Below are 20,700 nucleotides of genomic sequence, written 5' to 3' on the forward strand. Positions count from 1 at the left end.
GCTCAGGCCACTTACACCACACCAGGGCCTGTGGCTCTTTCTCAGGCCACTCATATCACACCAGGCCCTGTGCTTCTGGCTGAGGCAACTTAGACCACACCAGGGCCTGTGGCTGCTGGCTGAGGCCACTTACACCACACCAGGGCCTGTGGCTGCTGGCTGAGGCGACTTACACCACACCAGGGCCCTTTTGCTGCTGGCTGAGGCCACTTACACCACACCAGTGCCTGTGGCTTCTGGCTGAGGCGACTTACACCACACCAGGGCCTGTGGCTGCTGGCTGAGGCCACTTACACCACACCAGGGCCTGTGGCTGCTGGCTTAGGCCACCTACACCACACCAGGGCCTTAGTTGCTATTGAGGCCAATTACACCACACCATGGTCTGTGGCTCTTGCTCAGGCCACTTACACCACACCAGGGCCTGTGGCACTGGCTGAGGCCACTTACACCACACCAGGGCCTGTGGCTGCTGGCTGAGGCCACTTACACCACACAAGGGCTTGTGGCTGCTGGCTGAGGCCACCTACACCACACCAGGGCCTGTGGCTGCTGGCTGAGGCCACCTACACCACACCAGGGCCTGTGGCTGGTGGCTCAGGCCACTTACACCACACCAGGGCCTGTGGCTCTTGCTCAGGCCACTTACACCACACCAGGGCCTGTGGCTCTTGCTCAGGCCACTCATATCACACCAGGCCCTGTGCTTCTGGCTGAGGCCATCTTCACCAAACCAGGCCCTGTGCTGCTTGCTGTGGCCATGTACAACACACCAGGCCCTGTGCTGTTTCCTGAGGCCATCTTCAACAATCCAGGGCCTGTGCTGTTGGATAAATGCCAAACTGAGCCTTTGGGTTAGGGTATTATGCAAACATGCAGGTATGGTTATAGGATTGTCTTCGTAACTTCAGGTACTTGCCACCTAATCACTTGAATCCATAAATTGAGACATTGTGCTGGGGCCAGCAGCTTACGGCCATACCACCCTGAGCACGCCCGACCTCGTCTGATCTCGGAAGCTAAGCAGGGCTGGGCTTGGTTAGTACTTGGATGGGAGACTGCCTGGGAATACCTGGTGCTGTAAGCCTTTAATTTTCATGTCATTGAACCGCTTTTGATCCAGAGAAGGGGTGTATTAAAAGACCAAAAGCAGCTGCCCATTAATAAGGGCACATTAATCACATTGCTTTTGGCTCTTTTCCAATGTCTTGTGCTGCTAGCTGATGCCACCTACACCACACCAGGGCCTGAGTGACCGGCTGGGGCCACTTACACCACATCAGGGGCTGTGGCTCTGGCTGAGGCCAGTTACACCACACCAGGGCCTGTGGCTGCTGGCTGTGGCGACTTATACCACACCAGGGCCCTTTTGCTGCTGGCTGAGGCCACTTACACCACACCAGTGCCTGTGGCTTCTGTCTGAGGCGACTTACACCACACCAGGGCCTGTGGCTGCTGGCTGAGGCCAATTATACCACACCAGGGTCTGTGGCTCTTGCTCAGGCCACTTACACCACACCAGGGCCTGTGGCTGCTGGCTGAGGCCACTTACACCACACCAGGGCCTTAGTTGCTATTGAGGCCAATTACACCACACCATGGTCTGTGGCTCTTGCTCAGGCCACTTACACCACACCAGGGCCTGTGGCACTGGCCGAGGCCACTTACACCACACCAGGGCCTGTGGCTGCTGGCTGAGGCCACTTACACCACACAAGGGCTTGTGGCTGCTGGCTGAGGCCACCTACACCACACCAGGGCCTGTGGCTGCTGGCTGAGGCCACCTACACCACACCAGGGCCTGTGGCTGCTGGCTGAGGCCAGTTACACCACACCAGAGGCTGTGGCTGCTGGCTGAAGCCACTTACACCACACCAGGGACTTAGTTGCTATTGAGGCCAATTACACCACACCAGGGTATGTGGCTCTTGCTCAGGCCACTTACACCACACCAGGGCCTTAGTTGCTATTGAGGCCAATTACACCACACCAGGGCCTGTGGCACTGGCTGAGGCCACTTACACCACACCAGGGCCTGTGGCTGCTGGCTGAGGCCACCTACACCACACAAGGGCCTGTGGCTGCTGGATGAGGCCACCTACACCAAACCAGGGCCTTAGTTGCTATTGAGGCCAATTACACCACACCAGGGCCTGTGGCTCTTGCTCAGGCCACTTACACCACACCAGGGCCTGTGGCTCTTGCTCAGGCCACTTACACCACACCAGGGCCTGTGGCTCTTGCTCAGGCCACTTACACCACACCAGGGCCTGTGGCTCTTTCTCAGGCCACTCATATCACACCAGGCCCTGTGCTTCTGGCTGAGGCAACTTAGACCACACCAGGGCCTGTGGCTGCTGGCTGAGGCCACTTACACCACACCAGGGCCTGTGGCTGCTGGCTGAGGCCATCTACACCACACCAGGGCCTGTGGCTGCTGGCTGAGGCGACTTACACCACACCAGGGCCCTTTTGCTGCTGGCTAAGGCCACTTACACCACACCAGTGCCTGTGGCTTCTGGCTGAGGCGACTTACACCACACCAGGGCCTGTGGCTGCTGGCTGAGGCCACTTACACCACACCAGGGCCTGTGGCTGCTGGCTTAGGCCACCTACACCACACCAGGGCCTTAGTTGCTATTGAGGCCAATTACACCACACCATGGTCTGTGGCTCTTGCTCAGGCCACTTACACCACACCAGGGCCTGTGGCACTGGCTGAGGCCACTTACACCACACCAGGGCCTGTGGCTGCTGGCTGAGGCCACTTACACCACACAAGGGCTTGTGGCTGCTGGCTGAGGCCACCTACACCACACCAGGGCCTGTGGCTGCTGGCTGAGGCCACCTACACCACACCAGGGCCTGTGGCTCTTGCTCAGGCCACTTACACCACACCAGGGCCTGTGGCTCTTGCTCAGGCCACTTACACCACACCAGGGCCTGTGGCTCTTGCTCAGGCCACTCATATCACACCAGGCCCTGTGCTTCTGGCTGAGGCCATCTTCACCAAACCAGGCCCTGTGCTGCTTGCTGTGGCCATGTACAACACACCAGGCCCTGTGCTGTTTCCTGAGGCCATCTTCAACAATCCAGGGCCTGTGCTGTTGGATAAATGCCAAACTGAGCCTTTGGGTTAGGGTATTATGCAAACATGCAGGTATGGTTATAGGATTGTCTTCGTAACTTCAGGTACTTGCCACCTAATCACTTGAATCCATAAATTGAGACATTGTGCTGGGCCCAGCAGCTTACGGGCATACCACCCTGAGCACGCCCGACCTCGTCTGATCTCGGAAGCTAAGCAGGGCTGGGCTTGGTTAGTACTTGGATGGGAGACTGCCTGGGAATACCTGGTGCTGTAAGCCTTTCATTTTCATGTCATTGAACCGCTTTTGATCCAGAGAAGGGGTGTATTAAAAGACCAAAAGCAGCTGCCCATTAATAAGGGCACATTAATCACATTGCTTTTGGCTCTTTTCCAATGTCTTGTGCTGCTAGCTGATGCCACCTACACCACACCAGGGCCTGAGTGACCGGCTGGGGCCACTTACACCACATCAGGGGCTGTGGCTCTGGCTGAGGCCAGTTACACCACACCAGGGCCTGTGGGTTCTGGCTGTGGCGACTTACACCAAACCAGGGCCTGTGGCTGCTGGCTGAGGCCACTTACACCACACCAGGGCCTGTGGCTCTTGCTCAGGCCACTCACATCACACCAGGCCCTGCGCTTCTGGCCGAGGCCATCTTCACCAAACCAGGCCCTGTGCTGCTAGCTGTGGCCATGTACAACACACCAGGCCCTGTGCTGGTTCCTGAGGCCATCTTCAACAATCCAGGGCCTGTGCTGTTGGATAAATGCTAAACTGAGCCTTTGGGTTAGGGTATTATGCAAACATGAAGGTAGGGTTATAGGATTGTCTTCGTAACTTCAGGTACTTGCCACCTAATCACCTGAATCCATAAATTGAGACATTGTGCTGGGCCCAGCAGCTTACGGCCATACCACCCTGAGCACGCCCGACCTCGTCTGATCTCGGAAGCTGAGCAGGGCTGGGCTTGGTTAGTACTTGGATGGGAGACTGCCTGGGAATACCTGGTGCTGTAAGCCTTTCTTTTTAATGTCATTGAACCGCTTTTGATCCAGAGAAGGGGTGTATTAAAAGACCAAAAGCAGCTGCCCATTAATGAGGGCACATTAACGACATTGATTTTGGCTGTTTTCCAATGTCTTGTGCTGCTAGCTGATGCCACCTACACCACACCAGGGCCTGAGTGACCGGCTGGGGCCACTTACACCACATCAGGGCCTGTGGCTCTGGCTGAGGCCACTTACACCACACCAGGGCCTGTGGCTGCTGGCTGAGGCCACTTACACCACACCAGGGCATTAGTTGCTATTGAGGCCAATTACACCACACCAGGGTATGTGGCTCTTGCTCAGGCCACTTACACCACACCAGGGCCTGTGGCTGCTGGCTGAGGCCACCTACACCACACCAGGGCCTGTGGCTGCTGGCTGAGGCGACTTATACCACACCAGGGCCCTTTTGCTGCTGGCTGAGGCCACTTACACCACACCAGTGCCTGTGGCTTCTGTCTGAGGCGACTTACACCACACCAGGGCCTGTGGCTGCTGGCTGAGGCCAATTATACCACACCAGGGTCTGTGGCTCTTGCTCAGGCCACTTACACCACACCAGGGCCTGTGGCACTGACTGAGGCCACTTACACCACACCAGGGCCTGTGGCTGCTGGCTGAGGCCACTTACACCACAACAGGGCCTGTGGCTGCTGGCTGAGGCCACTTACACCACACCAGGGCCTGTGGCTGCTGGCTGAGGCCACCTACACCACACCAGGGCCTGTGGCTGCTGGCTGAGGCGACTTACACCACACCAGGGCCCTTTTGCTGCTGGCTGAGGCCACTTACACCACACCAGTGCCTGTGGCTTCTGGCTGAGGCGACTTACACCACACCAGGGCCTGTGGCTGCTGGCTGATGCCACCTACACCACACCAGGGCCTGAGTGACCGGCTGGGGCCACTTACACCACATCAGGGCCTGTGGCTGCTGGCTGAGGCCACTTACACCACACCAGGGCCTGTGGCTGCTGGCTGAGGCCACCTACACCACACCAGGGCCTTAGTTGCTATTGAGGCCAATTACACCACACCAGGGTCTGTGGCTCTTGCTCAGGCCACTTACACCACACCAGGGCCTGTGGCACTGGCTGAGGCCACTTACACCACACCAGGGCCTGTGGCTGCTGGCTGAGGCCACCTACACCACACCAGGGCCTTAGTTGCTATTGAGGCCAATTACACCACACAAGGGCCTGTGGCTGCTGGCTGAGGCCACCTACACCACACCAGGGCCTGTGGCTGCTGGCTGAGGCCACTTACAACACACCAGGGCCTGTGGCTCTTGCTCAGGCCACTCATATCACACCAGGCCCTGTGCTTCTGGCCGAGGCCATCTTCACCAAACCAGGCCCTGTGCTGCTTGCTGTGGCCATGTACAACACACCAGGCCCTGTGCTGGTTCCTGACGCCATCTTCAACAATCCAGGGCCTGTGCTGTTGGATAAATGCCAAACTGAGCCTTTGGGTTAGGGTATTATGCAAACATGCAGGTATGGTTATAGGATTGTCTTCGTAACTTCAGGTACTTGCCACCTAATCACTTGAATCCATAAATTGAGACATTGTGCTGGGGCCAGCAGCTTACGGCCATACCACCCTGAGCACGCCCGACCTCGTCTGATCTCGGAAGCTAAGCAGGGCTGGGCTTGGTTAGTACTTGGATGGGAGACTGCCTGGGAATACCTGGTGCTGTAAGCCTTTCATTTTCATGTCATTGAACCGCTTTTGATCCAGAGAAGGGGTGTATTAAAAGACCAAAAGCAGCTGCCCATTAATGAGGGCACATTAATGACATTGCTTTTGGCTGTTTTCCAATGTCTTGTGCTGCTAGCTGATGCCACCTACACCACACCACGGCCTTATTTGCTGGCTGAGGCCACATACACCAAACCAGGGCCTTAGTTGCTATTGAGGCCAATTACACCACACCAGGGCCTGTGGCTCTTGCTCAGGCCACTTACACCACACCAGGGCCTGTGGCTCTTGCTCAGGCCACTTACACCACACCAGGGCCTGTGGCTCTTGCTCAGGCCACTTACACCACACCAGGGCCTGTGGCTCTTTCTCAGGCCACTCATACCACACCAGGCCCTGTGCTTCTGGCTGAGGCCACCTACACCACACCAGGGCATTAGTTGCTATTGAGGCCAATTACACCACATCAGGGCCTGTGGCTCTGGCTGAGGCCACTTACACCACACCAGGGCCTGTGGCTGCTGGCTGAGGCCAGTTACACCACACCAGAGCCTGTGGCTGCTGGCTGAAGCCACTTACACCACACCAGGGCCTTAGTTGCTATATAGGCCACTTACACCACACCAGGGCCTGTGGCTGCTGGCTGAGGCCACCTACACCACACCAGGGCCTGTGGCTGCTGGCTGAGGCCACTTACACCACACCAGGGCCTGTGGCTGCTGGCTGAAGCCACTTACACCACACCAGGGCCTTAGTTGCTATTGAGGCCACTTACACCACACCAGGGCCTGTGGCTGCTGGCTGAGGCCACCTACACCACACCAGGGCCCTTTTGCTGCTGGCTGAGGCCACTTACACCACACCAGTGCCTGTGGCTTCTGGCTGAGGCCACTTACACCACACCAGGGCCTGTGGCTGCTGGCTGAGGCCACTTACACCACACCAGGGCCTGTGGCTCTTGCTCAGGCCACTCACATCACACCAGGCCCTGCGCTTCTGGCCGAGGCCATCTTCACCAAACCAGGCCCTGTGGTTCTTGCTCAGGCCACTTACACCACACCAGGGCCTTATTTGCTATTGAGGCCACTTACACCACACCAGGGCCTGTGGCACTTGCTCAGGCCACTTACACCACACCAGGGCCTGTGGCACTTGCTCAGGCCACTTACACCACACCAGGGCCTGTGGCTGCTGGCTGAGGCCACTTACACCACACCAGGGCCTGTGGCTCTTGCTCAGGCCACTTACACCACACCAGGGCCTGTGGCACTGGCTGAGGCCACTTAGACCACACCAGGGCCTGTGGCTGCTGGCTGAGGCCACTCACAGCACACCAGGGCCTGTGGCTGCTAGCTGATGCCACCTACACCACACCAGGGCCTGAGTGACCGGCTGGGGCCACTTACACCACACCAGGGCCTGTGGCTCCTGGCTGAGGCCACCTACACCACACCGGGGCCTTAGTTGCTATTGAGGCCAATTACACCACACCAGGGTATGTGGCTCTTGCTCAGGCCACTTACACCACACCAGGGCCTTAGTTGCTATTGAGGCCACTTACACCACACCAGGGCCTGTGGCTGCTGGCTGAGGCCACCTACACCACACCAGGGCCTTAGTTGCTATTGAGGCCAATTACACCACACCAGGGTATGTGGCTCTTGCTCAGGCCACTCACATCACACCAGGCCCTGCTCTTCTGGCCGAGGCCATCTTCACCAAACCAGGCCCTGTGCTGCTAGCTGTGGCCATGTACAACACACCAGGCCCTGTGCTGGTTCCTGAGGCCATCTTCAACAATCCAGGGCCTGTGCTGTTGGATAAATGCTAAACTGAGCCTTTGGGTTAGGGTATTATGCAAACATGCAGGTATGGTTATAGGATTGTCTTCGTAACTTCAGGTACTTGCCACCTAATCACTTGAATCCATAAATTGAGTCATTGTGCTGGGGCCAGCAGCTTATGGCCATACCACCCTGAGCACGCCCGACCTCGTCTGATCTCGGAAGCTAAGCAGGGCTGGGCTTGGTTAGTACTTGGATGGGAGACTGCCTGTGAATACCTGGTGCTGTAAGCCTTTCATTTTCATGTCATTGAACCGCTTTTGATCCAGAGAAGGGGTGTATTAAAAGACCAAAAGCAGCTGCCCACTAATGAGGGCACATTAACGACATTGCTTTTGGCTCTTTTCCAATGTCTTGTGCTGCTAGCTGATGCCACCTACACCACACCAGGGCCTGAGTGACCGGCTGGGGCCACTTACACCACATCAGGGCCTGTGGCTCTGGCTGAGGCCACTTACACCACACCAGGGCCTGTGGCTGCTGGCTGAGGCCACCTACACCACACCAGGGCCTTAGTTGCTATTGAGGCCAATTACACCACACCAGGGTCTGTGGCTCTTGCTCAGGCCACTTACACCACACCAGGCCTGTGGCACTTGCTCAGGCCACTTACACCACACCAGGGCCTGTGGCTGCTGGCTGAGGCCACTTACACCACACCAGGGCCTGTGGCTGCTGGCTGAGGCCACCTACACCACACCAGGGCATTAGTTGCTATTGAGGCCACTTACACCACACCAGTGCCTGTGGCTTCTGTCTGAGGCGACTTACACCACACCAGGGCCTGTGGCTGCTGGCTGAGGCCAATTACACCACACCAGGGTCTGTGGCTCTTGCTCAGGCCACTTACACCACACCAGGGCCTGTGGCACTGGCTGAGGCCACTTACACCACACCAGGGCCTGTGGCTGCTGGCTGAGGCCACTTACACCACACCAGGGCCTGTGGCTGCTGGCTGAGGCCACTTACACCACACCAAGGCCTGTGGCTCTTGCTCAGGCCACTCACATCACACCAGGCCCTGCGCTTCTGGCCGAGGCCATCTTCACCAAACCAGGCCCTGTGCTGCTTGCTGTGGCCATGTACAACACACCAGGCCCTGTGCTGGTTCCTGAGGCCATCTTCAACAATCCAGGGCCTGTGCTGTTGGATAAATGCCAAACTGAGCCTTTGGGTTAGGGTATTATGCAAACATGCAGGTATGGTTATAGGATTGTTTTCGTAACTTCAGGTACTTGCCACCTAATCACTTGAATCCATAAATTGAGACATTGTGCTGGGGCCAGCAGCTTACGGCCATACCACCCTGAGCAGGCCCGACCTCGTCTGATCTCGGAAGCTAAGCAGGGCTGGGCTTGGTTAGTACTTGGATGGGAGACTGCCTGGGAATACCTGGTGCTGTAAGCCTTTCATTTTCATGTCATTGAACCGCTTTTGATCCAGAGAAGGGGTGTATTAAAAGACCAAAAGCAGCTGCCCATTAATGAGGGCACATTAACGACACTGCTTTTGGCTGTTTTCCAATGTCTTGTGCTGCTAGCTGATGCCACCTACACCACACCAGGGCCTGAGTGACCGGCTGAGGCCACTTACACCACACCAGGGCCTGTGGCTCTTGCTCAGGCCACTCACATCACACCAGGCCCTGCGCTTCTGGCCGAGGCCATCTTCACCAAACCAGGCCCTGTGGTTCTTGCTCAGGCCACTTACACCACACCAGGGCCTTATTTGCTATTGAGGCCACTTACACCACACCAGGGCCTGTGGCACTTGCTCAGGCCACTTACACCACACCAGGGCCTGTGGCACTTGCTCAGGCCACTTACACCACACCAGGGCCTGTGGCTGCTGGCTGAGGCCACTTACACCACACCAGGGCCTGTGGCTCTTGCTCAGGCCACTTACACCACACCAGGGCCTGTGGCACTGGCTGAGGCCACTTAGACCACACCAGGGCCTGTGGCTGCTGGCTGAGGCCACTCACACCACACCAGGGCCTGTGGCTGCTGGCTGAGGCCACCTACACCACACCAGGGCCTGTGGCTGCTGGCTGAGGCGACTTACACCACACCAGGGCCCTTTTGCTGCTGGCTGAGGCCACTTACACCACACCAGTGCCTGTGGCTTCTGGCTGAGGCGACTTACACCACACCAGGGCCTGTGGCTGCTGGCTGAGGCCACTTACACCACACCAAGGCCTGTGGCTCTTGCTCAGGCCACTCACATCACACCAGGCCCTGCGCTTCTGGCCGAGGCCATCTTCACCAAACCAGGCCCTGTGCTGCTTGCTGTGGCCATGTACAACACACCAGGCCCTGTGCTGGTTCCTGAGGCCATCTTCAACAATCCAGGGCCTGTGCTGTTGGATAAATGCCAAACTGAGCCTTTGGGTTAGGGTATTATGCAAACATGCAGGTATGGTTATAGGATTGTCTTCGTAACTTCAGGTACTTGCCACCTAATCACTTGAATCCATAAATTGAGACATTGTGCTGGGGCCAGCAGCTTACGGCCATACCACCCTGAGCACGCCCGACCTCGTCTGATCTCGGAAGCTAAGCAGGGCTGGGCTTGGTTAGTACTTGGATGGGAGACTGCCTGGGAATACCTGGTGCTGTAAGCCTTTAATTTTCATGTCATTGAACCGCTTTTGATCCAGAGAAGGGGTGTATTAAAAGACCAAAAGCAGCTGCCCATTAATGAGGGCACATTAACGACACTGCTTTTGGCTGTTTTCCAATGTCTTGTGCTGCTAGCTGATGCCACCTACACCACACCAGGGCCTGAGTGACCGGCTGGGGCCACTTACACCACATCAGGGCCTGTGGCTCTGGCTGAGGCCACTTACACCACACCAGGGCCTGTGGCTGCTGGCTGAGGCCAGTTACACCACACCAGAGCCTGTGGCTGCTGGCTGAAGCCACTTACACCACACCAGGGCCTTAGTTGCTATTGAGGCCACTTACACCACACCAGGGCCTGTGGCTGCTGGCTGAGGCCACCTACACCACACCAGGGCCTGTGGCTGCTGGCTGAGGCCATTTACACCACACCAGGGCCTGTGGCTGCTGGCTGAAGCCACTTACACCACACCAGGGCCTTAGTTGCTATTGAGGCCACTTACACCACACCAGGGCCTGTGGCTGCTGGCTGAGGCCACCTACACCACACCAGGGCCCTTTTGCTGCTGGCTGAGGCCACTTACACCACACCAGTGCCTGTGGCTTCTGGCTGAGGCCACTTACACCACACCAGGCCTTCATGTCATTGAACCGCTTTTGATCCAGAGAAGGGGTGTATTAAAAGACCAGAAGCAGCTCCCCATTAATGAGGGCACATTAACGACACTGCTTTTGGCTGTTTTCCAATGTTTTGTGCTGCTAGCTGATGCCACCTACACCACACCAGGGCCTGAGTGACCGGCTGGGGCCACTTACACCACATCAGGGCCTGTGGCTCTGGCTGAGGCCACTTACACCACACCAGGGCCTGTGGCTGCTGGCTGAGGCCAGTTACACCACACCAGAGCCTGTGGCTGCTATTGAGGCCACTTACACCACACCAGGGCCTGTGGCTGCTGGCTGAGGCCACCTACACCACACCAGGGCCTGTGGCTGCTGGCTGAGGCCACTTACACCACACCAGGGCCTGTGGCTGCTGGCTGAAGCCACTTACACCACACCAGGGCCTTAGTTGCTATTGAGGCCACTTACACCACACCAGGGCCTGTGGCTGCTGGCTGAGGCCACCTACACCACACCAGGGCCCTTTTGCTGCTGGCTGAGGCCACTTACAACACACCAGTGCATGTGGCTTCTGGCTGAGGCCACTTACACCACACCAGGGCCTGTGGCTGCTGGCTGAGGCCACTTACACCACACCAGGGCCTGTGGCTCTTGCTCAGGCCACTCACATCACACCAGGCCCTGCGCTTCTGGCCGAGGCCATCTTCACCAAACCAGGCCCTGTGGTTCTTGCTCAGGCCACTTACACCACACCAGGGCCTGTGGCTCTGGCTTAGGCCACTTACACCACACCAGGGCCTGTGGCACTGGCTGAGGCCACTTAGACCACACCAGGGCCTGTGGCTGCTGGCTGAGGCCACTCACACCACACCAGGGCCTGTGGCTGCTAGCTGAGGCCACTTACACCAAACCAGGGCCTGTGGCTGCTTGCTGAGGCCATCTTCACCAAACCAGGCCCTGTGCTGCTTGCTGTGGCCATGTAAAACACACCAGGTCCTGTGCTGGTTCTTGAGGCCATCTTCAACAATCCAGGGCCTGTGCTGTTGGATAAATGCCAAACTGAGCCTTTTGGTTAGGGTATTATGCAAACATGCAGGTATGGTTATAGGATTGTCTTCGTAACTTCAGGTACTTGCCACCTAATCACTTGAATCCATAAATTGAGACATTGTGCTGGGGCCAGCAGCTTACGGCCATACCACCCTGAGCACGCCCGACCTCGTCTGATCTCGGAAGCTAAGCAGGGCTGGGCTTGGTTAGTACTTGGATGGGAGACTGCCTGGGAATACCTGGTGCTGTAAGCCTTTCATTTTCATGTCATTGAACCGCTTTTGATCCAGAGAAGGGGTGTATTAAAAGACCAGAAGCAGCTCCCCATTAATGAGGGCACATTAACGACATTGCTTTTGGCTGTTTTCCAATGTCTTGTGCTGCTAGCTGATGCCACCTACACCACACCAGGGCCTGAGTGACCGGCTGGGGCCACTTACACCACATCAGGGCCTGTTGCTCTGGCTGAGGCCACTTACACCACACCAGGGCCTGTGGCTGCTGGCTGAGGCCACCTACACCACACCAGGGCCTTAGTTGCTATTGAGGCCAATTACACCACACCAGGGTATGTGGCTCTTGCTCAGGCCACTTACACCACACCAGGGCCTTAGTTGCTATTGAGGCCAATTACACCACACCAGGGCCTGTGGCTCTTGCTCAGGCCACTCACATCACACCAGGCCCTGCGCTTCTGGCCGAGGCAATCTTCACCAAACCAGGCCCTGTGCTGCTAGCTGTGGCCATGTACAACACACCAGGCCCTGTGCTGGTTCCTGAGGCCATCTTCAACAATCCAGGGCCTGTGCTGTTGGATAAATGCTAAACTGAGCCTTTGGGTTAGGGTATTATGCAAACATGAAGGTAGGGTTATAGGATTGTCTTCGTAACTTCAGGTACTTGCCACCTAATCACCTGAATCCATAAATTGAGACATTGTGCTGGGCCCAGCAGCTTACGGCCATACCACCCTGAGCACGCCCGACCTCGTCTGATCTCGGAAGCTGAGCAGGGCTGGGCTTGGTTAGTACTTGGATGGGAGACTGCCTGGGAATACCTGGTGCTGTAAGCCTTTCATTTTAATGTCATTGAACCGCTTTTGATCCAGAGAAGGGGTGTATTAAAAGACCAAAAGCAGCTGCCCATTAATGAGGGCACATTAACGACATTGCTTTTGGCTGTTTTCCAATGTCTTGTGCTGCTAGCTGATGCCACCTACACCACACCAGGGCCTGAGTGACCGGCTGGGGCCACTTACACCACATCAGGGCCTGTGGCTCTGGCTGAGGCCACTTACACCACACCAGGGCCTGTGGCTGCTGGCTGAGGCCACTTACACCACACCAGGGCATTAGTTGCTATTGAGGCCAATTACACCACACCAGGGTATGTGGCTCTTGCTCAGGCCACTTACACCACACCAGGGCCTGTGGCTGCTGGCTGAGGCCACCTACACCACACCAGGGCCTGTGGCTGCTGGCTGAGGCGACTTATACCACACCAGGGCCCTTTTGCTGCTGGCTGAGGCCACTTACACCACACCAGTGCCTGTGGCTTCTGTCTGAGGCGACTTACACCACACCAGGGCCTGTGGCTGCTGGCTGAGGCCAATTATACCACACCAGGGTCTGTGGCTCTTGCTCAGGCCACTTACACCACACCAGGGCCTGTGGCACTGGCTGAGGCCACTTACACCACACCAGGGCCTGTGGCTGCTGGCTGAGGCCACTTACACCACAACAGGGCCTGTGGCTGCTGGCTGAGGCCACTTACACCACACCAGGGCCTGTGGCTGCTGGCTGAAGCCACTTACACCACACCAGGGCCTGTGGCTGCTGGCTGAGGCCACCTACACCACACCAGGGCCTGTGGCTGCTGGCTGAGGCCACTTACACCACACCAGGGCCTGTGGCTGCTGGCTGAGGCGACTTATACCACACCAGGGCCTGTGGCTGCTGGCTGAGGCGACTTATACCACACCAGGGCCCTTTTGCTGCTGGCTGAGGCCACTTACACCACACCAGTGCCTGTGGCTTCTGTCTGAGGCGACTTACACCACACCAGGGCCTGTGGCTGCTGGCTGAGGCCAATTATACCACACCAGGGTCTGTGGCTCTTGCTCAGGCCACTTACACCACACCAGGGCCTGTGGCACTGGCTGAGGCCACTTACACCACACCAGGGCCTGTGGCTGCTGGCTGAGGCCACTTACACCACAACAGGGCCTGTGGCTGCTGGCTGAGGCCACTTACACCACACCAGGGCCTGTGGCTGCTGGCTGAGGCCACCTACACCACACCAGGGCCTGTGGCTGCTGGCTGAGGCGACTTACACCACACCAGGGCCCTTTTGCTGCTGGCTGAGGCCACTTACACCACACCAGTGCCTGTGGCTTCTGGCTGAGGCGACTTACACCACACCAGGGCCTGTGGCTGCTGGCTGATGCCACCTACACCACACCAGGGCCTGAGTGACCGGCTGGGGCCACTTACACCACATCAGGGCCTGTGGCTGCTGGCTGAGGCCAGTTACACCACACCAGAGCCTGTGGCTGCTGGCTGAAGCCACTTACACCACACCAGGGCCTTAGTTGCTATTGAGGCCACTTACACCACACCAGGGCCTGTGGCTGCTGGCTGAGGCCACCTACACCACACCAGGGCCTGTGGCTGCTGGCTGAGGCCACTTACACCACACCAGGGCCTGTGGCTGCTGGCTGAAGCCACTTACACCATACCAGGGCCTTAGTTGCTATTGAGGCCACTTACACCACACCAGGGCCTGTGGCTGCTGGCTGAGGCCACCTACACCACACCAGGGCCCTTTTGCTGCTGGCTGAGGCCACTTACACCACACCAGTGCCTGTGGCTTCTGGCTGAGGCCACTTACACCACACCAGGGCCTGTGGCTGCTGGCTGAGGCCACTTACACCACACCAGGGCCTGTGGCTCTTGCTCAGGCCACTCACATCACACCAGGCCCTGCGCTTCTGGCCGAGGCCATCTTCACCAAACCAGGCCCTGTGGTTCTTGCTCAGGCCACTTACACCACACCAGGGCCTTATTTGCTATTGAGGCCACTTACACCACACCAGGGCCTGTGGCACTTGCTCAGGCCACTTACACCACACCAGGGCCTGTGGCACTTGCTCAGGCCACTTACACCACACCAGGGCCTGTGGCTGCTGGCTGAGGCCACTTACACCACACCAGGGCCTGTGGCTCTTGCTCAGGCCACTTACACCACACCAGGGCCTGTGGCTGCTGGCTGAGGCCACTTACACCACACCAGGGCCTGTGGCTGCTGGCTGAGGCCACCTACACCACACCAGGGCCTGTGGCTGCTGGGTGAGGCCACCTACACCACACCAGGGCCTGTGGCTGCTGGCTGAGGCCACTTACACCACACCAGTGCCTGTGGCTTCTGGCTGAGGCGACTTACACCACACCAGGGCCTGTGGCTGCTGGCTGAGGCCACTTACACCACACCAAGGCCTGTGGCTCTTGCTCAGGCCACTCACATCACACCAGGCCCTGCGCTTCTGGCCGAGGCCATCTTCACCAAACCAGGCCCTGTGCTCCTTGCTGTGGCCATGTACAACACACCAGGCCCTGTGCTGGTTCCTGAGGCCATCTTCAACAATCCAGGGCCTGTGCTGTTGGATAAATGCCAAACTGAGCCTTTGGGTTAGGGTATTATGCAAACATGCAGGTATGGTTATAGCATTGTCTTCGTAACTTCAGGTACTTGCCACCTAATCACTTGAATCCATAAATTGAGACATTGTGCTGGAACCAGCAGCTTACGGCCATACCACCCTGAGCACGCCCGACCTCGTCTGATCTCGGAAGCTAAGCAGGGCTGGGCTTGGTTAGTACTTGGATGGGAGACTGCCTGGGAATACCTGGTGCTGTAAGCCTTTCATTTTCATGTCATTGAACCGCTTTTGATCCAGAGAAGGGGTGTATTAAAAGACCAAAAGCAGCTGCCCATTAATGAGGGCACATTAACGACATTGCTTTTGGCTGTTTTCCAATGTCTTGTGCTGCTAGCTGATGCCACCTACACCACACCAGGGCCTGAGTGACCGGCTGGGGCCACTTACACCACATCAGGGCCTGTGGCTCTGGCTGAGGCCACTTACACCACACCAGGGCCTGTGGCTGCTGGCTGAGGCCACTTACACCACACCAGGGCATTAGTTGCTATTGAGGCCAATTACACCACACCAGGGTATGTGGCTCTTGCTCAGGCCACTTACACCACACCAGGGCCTGTGGCTGCTGGCTGAGGCCACCTACACCACACCAGGGCCTGTGGCTGCTGGCTGAGGCGACTTATACCACACCAGGGCCCTTTTGCTGCTGGCTGAGGCCACTTACACCACACCAGTGCCTGTGGCTTCTGTCTGAGGCGACTTACACCACACCAGGGCCTGTGGCTGCTGGCTGAGGCCAATTATACCACACCAGGGTCTGTGGCTCTTGCTCAGGCCACTTACACCACACCAGGGCCTGTGGCACTGGCTGAGGCCACTTACACCACACCAGGGCCTGTGGCTGCTGGCTGAGGCCACTTACACCACAACAGGGCCTGTGGCTGCTGGCTGAGGCCACTTACACCACACCAGGGCCTGTGGCTGCTGGCTGAAGCCACTTACACCACACCAGGGCCTGTGGCTGCTGGCTGAGGCCACCTACACCACACCAGGGCCTGTGGCTGCTGGCTGAGGCCACTTACACCACACCAGGGCCTGTGGCTGCTGGCTGAGGCGACTTATACCACACCAGGGCCTGTGGCTGCTGGCTGAGGCGACTTATACCACACCAGGGCCCTTTTGCTGCTGGCTGAGGCCACTTACACCACACCAGTGCCTGTGGCTTCTGTCTGAGGCGACTTACACCACACCAGGGCCTGTGGCTGCTGGCTGAGGCCAATTATACCACACCAGGGTCTGTGGCTCTTGCTCAGGCCACTTACACCACACCAGGGCCTGTGGCACTGGCTGAGGCCACTTACACCACACCAGGGCCTGTGGCTGCTGGCTGAGGCCACTTACACCACAACAGGGCCTGTGGCTGCTGGCTGAGGCCACTTACACCACACCAGGGCCTGTGGCTGCTGGCTGAGGCCACCTACACCACACCAGGGCCTGTGGCTGCTGGCTGAGGCGACTTACACCACACCAGGGCCCTTTTGCTGCTGGCTGAGGCCACTTACACCACACCAGTGCCTGTGGCTTCTGGCTGAGGCGACTTACACCACACCAGGGCCTGTGGCTGCTGGCTGATGCCACCTACACCACACCAGGGCCTGAGTGACCGGCTGGGGCCACTTACACCACATCAGGGCCTGTGGCTGCTGGCTGAGGCCAGTTACACCACACCAGAGCCTGTGGCTGCTGGCTGAAGCCACTTACACCACACCAGGGCCTTAGTTGCTATTGAGGCCACTTACACCACACCAGGGCCTGTGGCTGCTGGCTGAGGCCACCTACACCACACCAGGGCCTGTGGCTGCTGGCTGAGGCCACTTACACCACACCAGGGCCTGTGGCTGCTGGCTGAAGCCACTTACACCATACCAGGGCCTTAGTTGCTATTGAGGCCACTTACACCACACCAGGGCCTGTGGCTGCTGGCTGAGGCCACCTACACCACACCAGGGCCCTTTTGCTGCTGGCTGAGGCCACTTACACCACACCAGTGCCTGTGGCTTCTGGCTGAGGCCACTTGCACCACACCAGGGCCTGTGGCTGCTGGCTGAGGCCACTTACACCACACCAGGGCCTGTGGCTCTTGCTCAGGCCACTCACATCACACCAGGCCCTGCGCTTCTGGCCGAGGCCATCTTCACCAAACCAGGCCCTGTGGTTCTTGCTCAGGCCACTTACACCACACCAGGGCCTTATTTGCTATTGAGGCCACTTACACCACACCAGGGCCTGTGGCACTTGCTCAGGCCACTTACACCACACCAGGGCCTGTGGCACTTGCTCAGGCCACTTACACCACACCAGGGCCTGTGGCTGCTGGCTGAGGCCACTTACACCACACCAGGGCCTGTGGCTCTTGCTCAGGCCACTTACACCACACCAGGGCCTGTGGCTGCTGGCTGAGGCCACTTACACCACACCAGGGCCTGTGGCTGCTGGCTGAGGCCACCTACACCACACCAGGGCCTGTGGCTGCTGGGTGAGGCCACCTACACCACACCAGGGCCTGTGGCTGCTGGCTGAGGCCACTTACACCACACCAGTGCCTGTGGCTTCTGGCTGAGGCGACTTACACCACACCAGGGCCTGTGGCTGCTGGCTGAGGCCACTTACACCACACCAAGGCCTGTGGCTCTTGCTCAGGCCACTCACATCACACCAGGCCCTGCGCTTCTGGCCGAGGCCATCTTCACCAAACCAGGCCCTGTGCTCCTTGCTGTGGCCATGTACAACACACCAGGCCCTGTGCTGGTTCCTGAGGCCATCTTCAACAATCCAGGGCCTGTGCTGTTGGATAAATGCCAAACTGAGCCTTTGGGTTAGGGTATTATGCAAACATGCAGGTATGGTTATAGCATTGTCTTCGTAACTTCAGGTACTTGCCACCTAATCACTTGAATCCATAAATTGAGACATTGTGCTGGAACCAGCAGCTTACGGCCATACCACCCTGAGCACGCCCGACCTCGTCTGATCTCGGAAGCTAAGCAGGGCTGGGCTTGGTTAGTACTTGGATGGGAGACTGCCTGGGAATACCTGGTGCTGTAAGCCTTTCATTTTCATGTCATTGAACCGCTTTTGATCCAGAGAAGGGGTGTATTAAAAGACCAAAAGCAGCTGCCCATTAATGAGGGCACATTAACGACACTGCTTTTGGCTGTTTTCCAATGTCTTGTGCTGCTAGCTGATGCCACCTACACCACACCAGGGCCTGAGTGACCGGCTGGGGCCACTTACACCACATCAGGGCCTGTGGCTCTGGCTGAGGCCACTTACACCACACCAGGGCCTGTGGCTCTGGCTGAGGCCACTTACACCACACCAGGGCCTGTGGCTGCTGGCTGAGGCCAGTTACACCACACCAGAGCCTGTGGCTGCTGGCTGAAGCCACTTACACCACACCAGGGCCTTAGTTGCTATTGAGGCCACTTACACCACACCAGGGCCTGTGGCTGCTGGCTGAGGCCACCTACACCACACCAGGGCCTGTGGCTGCTGGCTGAGGCCACTTACACCACACCAGGGCCTGTGGCTGCTGGCTGAGGCCAATTATACCACACCAGGGTCTGTGGCTCTTGCTCAGGCCACTTACACCACACCAGGGCCTGTGGCACTGGCTGAGGCCACTTACACCACACCAGGGCCTGTGGCTGCTGGCTGAGGCCACTTACACCACAACAGGGCCTGTGGCTGCTGGCTGAGGCCACTTACACCACACCAGGGCCTGTGGCTGCTGGCTGAAGCCACTTACACCACACCAGGGCCTGTGGCTGCTGGCTGAGGCCACCTACACCACACCAGGGCCTGTGGCTGCTGGCTGAGGCCACTTACACCACACCAGGGCCTGTGGCTGCTGGCTGAGGCGACTTATACCACACCAGGGCCTGTGGCTGCTGGCTGAGGCGACTTATACCACACCAGGGCCCTTTTGCTGCTGGCTGAGGCCACTTACACCACACCAGTGCCTGTGGCTTCTGTCTGAGGCGACTTACACCACACCAGGGCCTGTGGCTGCTGGCTGAGGCCAATTATACCACACCAGGGTCTGTGGCTCTTGCTCAGGCCACTTACACCACACCAGGGCCTGTGGCACTGGCTGAGGCCACTTACACCACACCAGGGCCTGTGGCTGCTGGCTGAGGCCACTTACACCACAACAGGGCCTGTGGCTGCTGGCTGAGGCCACTTACACCACACCAGGGCCTGTGGCTGCTGGCTGAGGCCACCTACACCACACCAGGGCCTGTGGCTGCTGGCTGAGGCGACTTACACCACACCAGGGCCCTTTTGCTGCTGGCTGAGGCCACTTACACCACACCAGTGCCTGTGGCTTCTGGCTGAGGCGACTTACACCACACCAGGGCCTGTGGCTGCTGGCTGATGCCACCTACACCACACCAGGGCCTGAGTGACCGGCTGGGGCCACTTACACCACATCAGGGCCTGTGGCTGCTGGCTGAGGCCAGTTACACCACACCAGAGCCTGTGGCTGCTGGCTGAAGCCACTTACACCACACCAGGGCCTTAGTTGCTATTGAGGCCACTTACACCACACCAGGGCCTGTGGCTGCTGGCTGAGGCCACCTACACCACACCAGGGCCTGTGGCTGCTGGCTGAGGCCACTTACACCACACCAGGGCCTGTGGCTGCTGGCTGAAGCCACTTACACCATACCAGGGCCTTAGTTGCTATTGAGGCCACTTACACCACACCAGGGCCTGTGGCTGCTGGCTGAGGCCACCTACACCACACCAGGGCCCTTTTGCTGCTGGCTGAGGCCACTTACACCACACCAGTGCCTGTGGCTTCTGGCTGAGGCCACTTACACCACACCAGGGCCTGTGGCTGCTGGCTGAGGCCACTTACACCACACCAAGGCCTGTGGCTCTTGCTCAGGCCACTCACATCACACCAGGCCCTGCGCTTCTGGCCGAGGCCATCTTCACCAAACCAGGCCCTGTGCTCCTTGCTGTGGCCATGTACAACACACCAGGCCCTGTGCTG

General features: G+C 58.2%; 7 non-coding genes and 4 pseudogenes across 7 annotated transcripts; all 11 read left to right on the forward strand.

The window, feature by feature from the left end:
• Positions 1–968: 968 nt before the first annotated feature.
• On the forward strand, positions 969–1,087 carry LOC146716255 (5S ribosomal RNA). Its single transcript, XR_014919739.1, has one exon. It is a non-coding gene; the product is annotated as a 5S ribosomal RNA (ribosomal RNA).
• Positions 1,088–3,249: 2,162 nt separating this feature from the next.
• LOC146716256 (5S ribosomal RNA) lies at positions 3,250–3,368 on the forward strand (annotated as a pseudogene).
• Positions 3,369–3,992: 624 nt separating this feature from the next.
• LOC146716257 (5S ribosomal RNA) lies at positions 3,993–4,111 on the forward strand (annotated as a pseudogene).
• A 1,614-nt stretch (positions 4,112–5,725) lies between these two features.
• On the forward strand, positions 5,726–5,844 carry LOC146716258 (5S ribosomal RNA). The gene has a single exon (XR_014919740.1). It is a non-coding gene; the product is annotated as a 5S ribosomal RNA (ribosomal RNA).
• A 1,955-nt stretch (positions 5,845–7,799) lies between these two features.
• Positions 7,800–7,918, forward strand: LOC146716259 (5S ribosomal RNA). Its single transcript, XR_014919390.1, has one exon. It is a non-coding gene; the product is annotated as a 5S ribosomal RNA (ribosomal RNA).
• A 1,055-nt stretch (positions 7,919–8,973) lies between these two features.
• On the forward strand, positions 8,974–9,092 carry LOC146716260 (5S ribosomal RNA; annotated as a pseudogene).
• A 1,097-nt stretch (positions 9,093–10,189) lies between these two features.
• On the forward strand, positions 10,190–10,308 carry LOC146716261 (5S ribosomal RNA). Its single transcript, XR_014919741.1, has one exon. It is a non-coding gene; the product is annotated as a 5S ribosomal RNA (ribosomal RNA).
• A 1,807-nt stretch (positions 10,309–12,115) lies between these two features.
• LOC146716262 (5S ribosomal RNA) lies at positions 12,116–12,234 on the forward strand. The gene has a single exon (XR_014919742.1). It is a non-coding gene; the product is annotated as a 5S ribosomal RNA (ribosomal RNA).
• A 699-nt stretch (positions 12,235–12,933) lies between these two features.
• On the forward strand, positions 12,934–13,052 carry LOC146716263 (5S ribosomal RNA; annotated as a pseudogene).
• A 2,728-nt stretch (positions 13,053–15,780) lies between these two features.
• Positions 15,781–15,899, forward strand: LOC146716264 (5S ribosomal RNA). The gene has a single exon (XR_014919743.1). It is a non-coding gene; the product is annotated as a 5S ribosomal RNA (ribosomal RNA).
• A 2,728-nt stretch (positions 15,900–18,627) lies between these two features.
• On the forward strand, positions 18,628–18,746 carry LOC146716265 (5S ribosomal RNA). Its single transcript, XR_014919744.1, has one exon. It is a non-coding gene; the product is annotated as a 5S ribosomal RNA (ribosomal RNA).
• The last annotated feature ends 1,954 nt before the right edge of the window (positions 18,747–20,700 follow it).

This window comes from Copadichromis virginalis, linkage group LG3 (assembly GCF_057382275.1).
Source record: "Copadichromis virginalis isolate Kocher_CV1m ecotype Utaka linkage group LG3, C_Virginalis_male_GT1.1, whole genome shotgun sequence".
Classification (NCBI taxonomy): Eukaryota; Metazoa; Chordata; class Actinopteri; order Cichliformes; family Cichlidae; genus Copadichromis; species Copadichromis virginalis.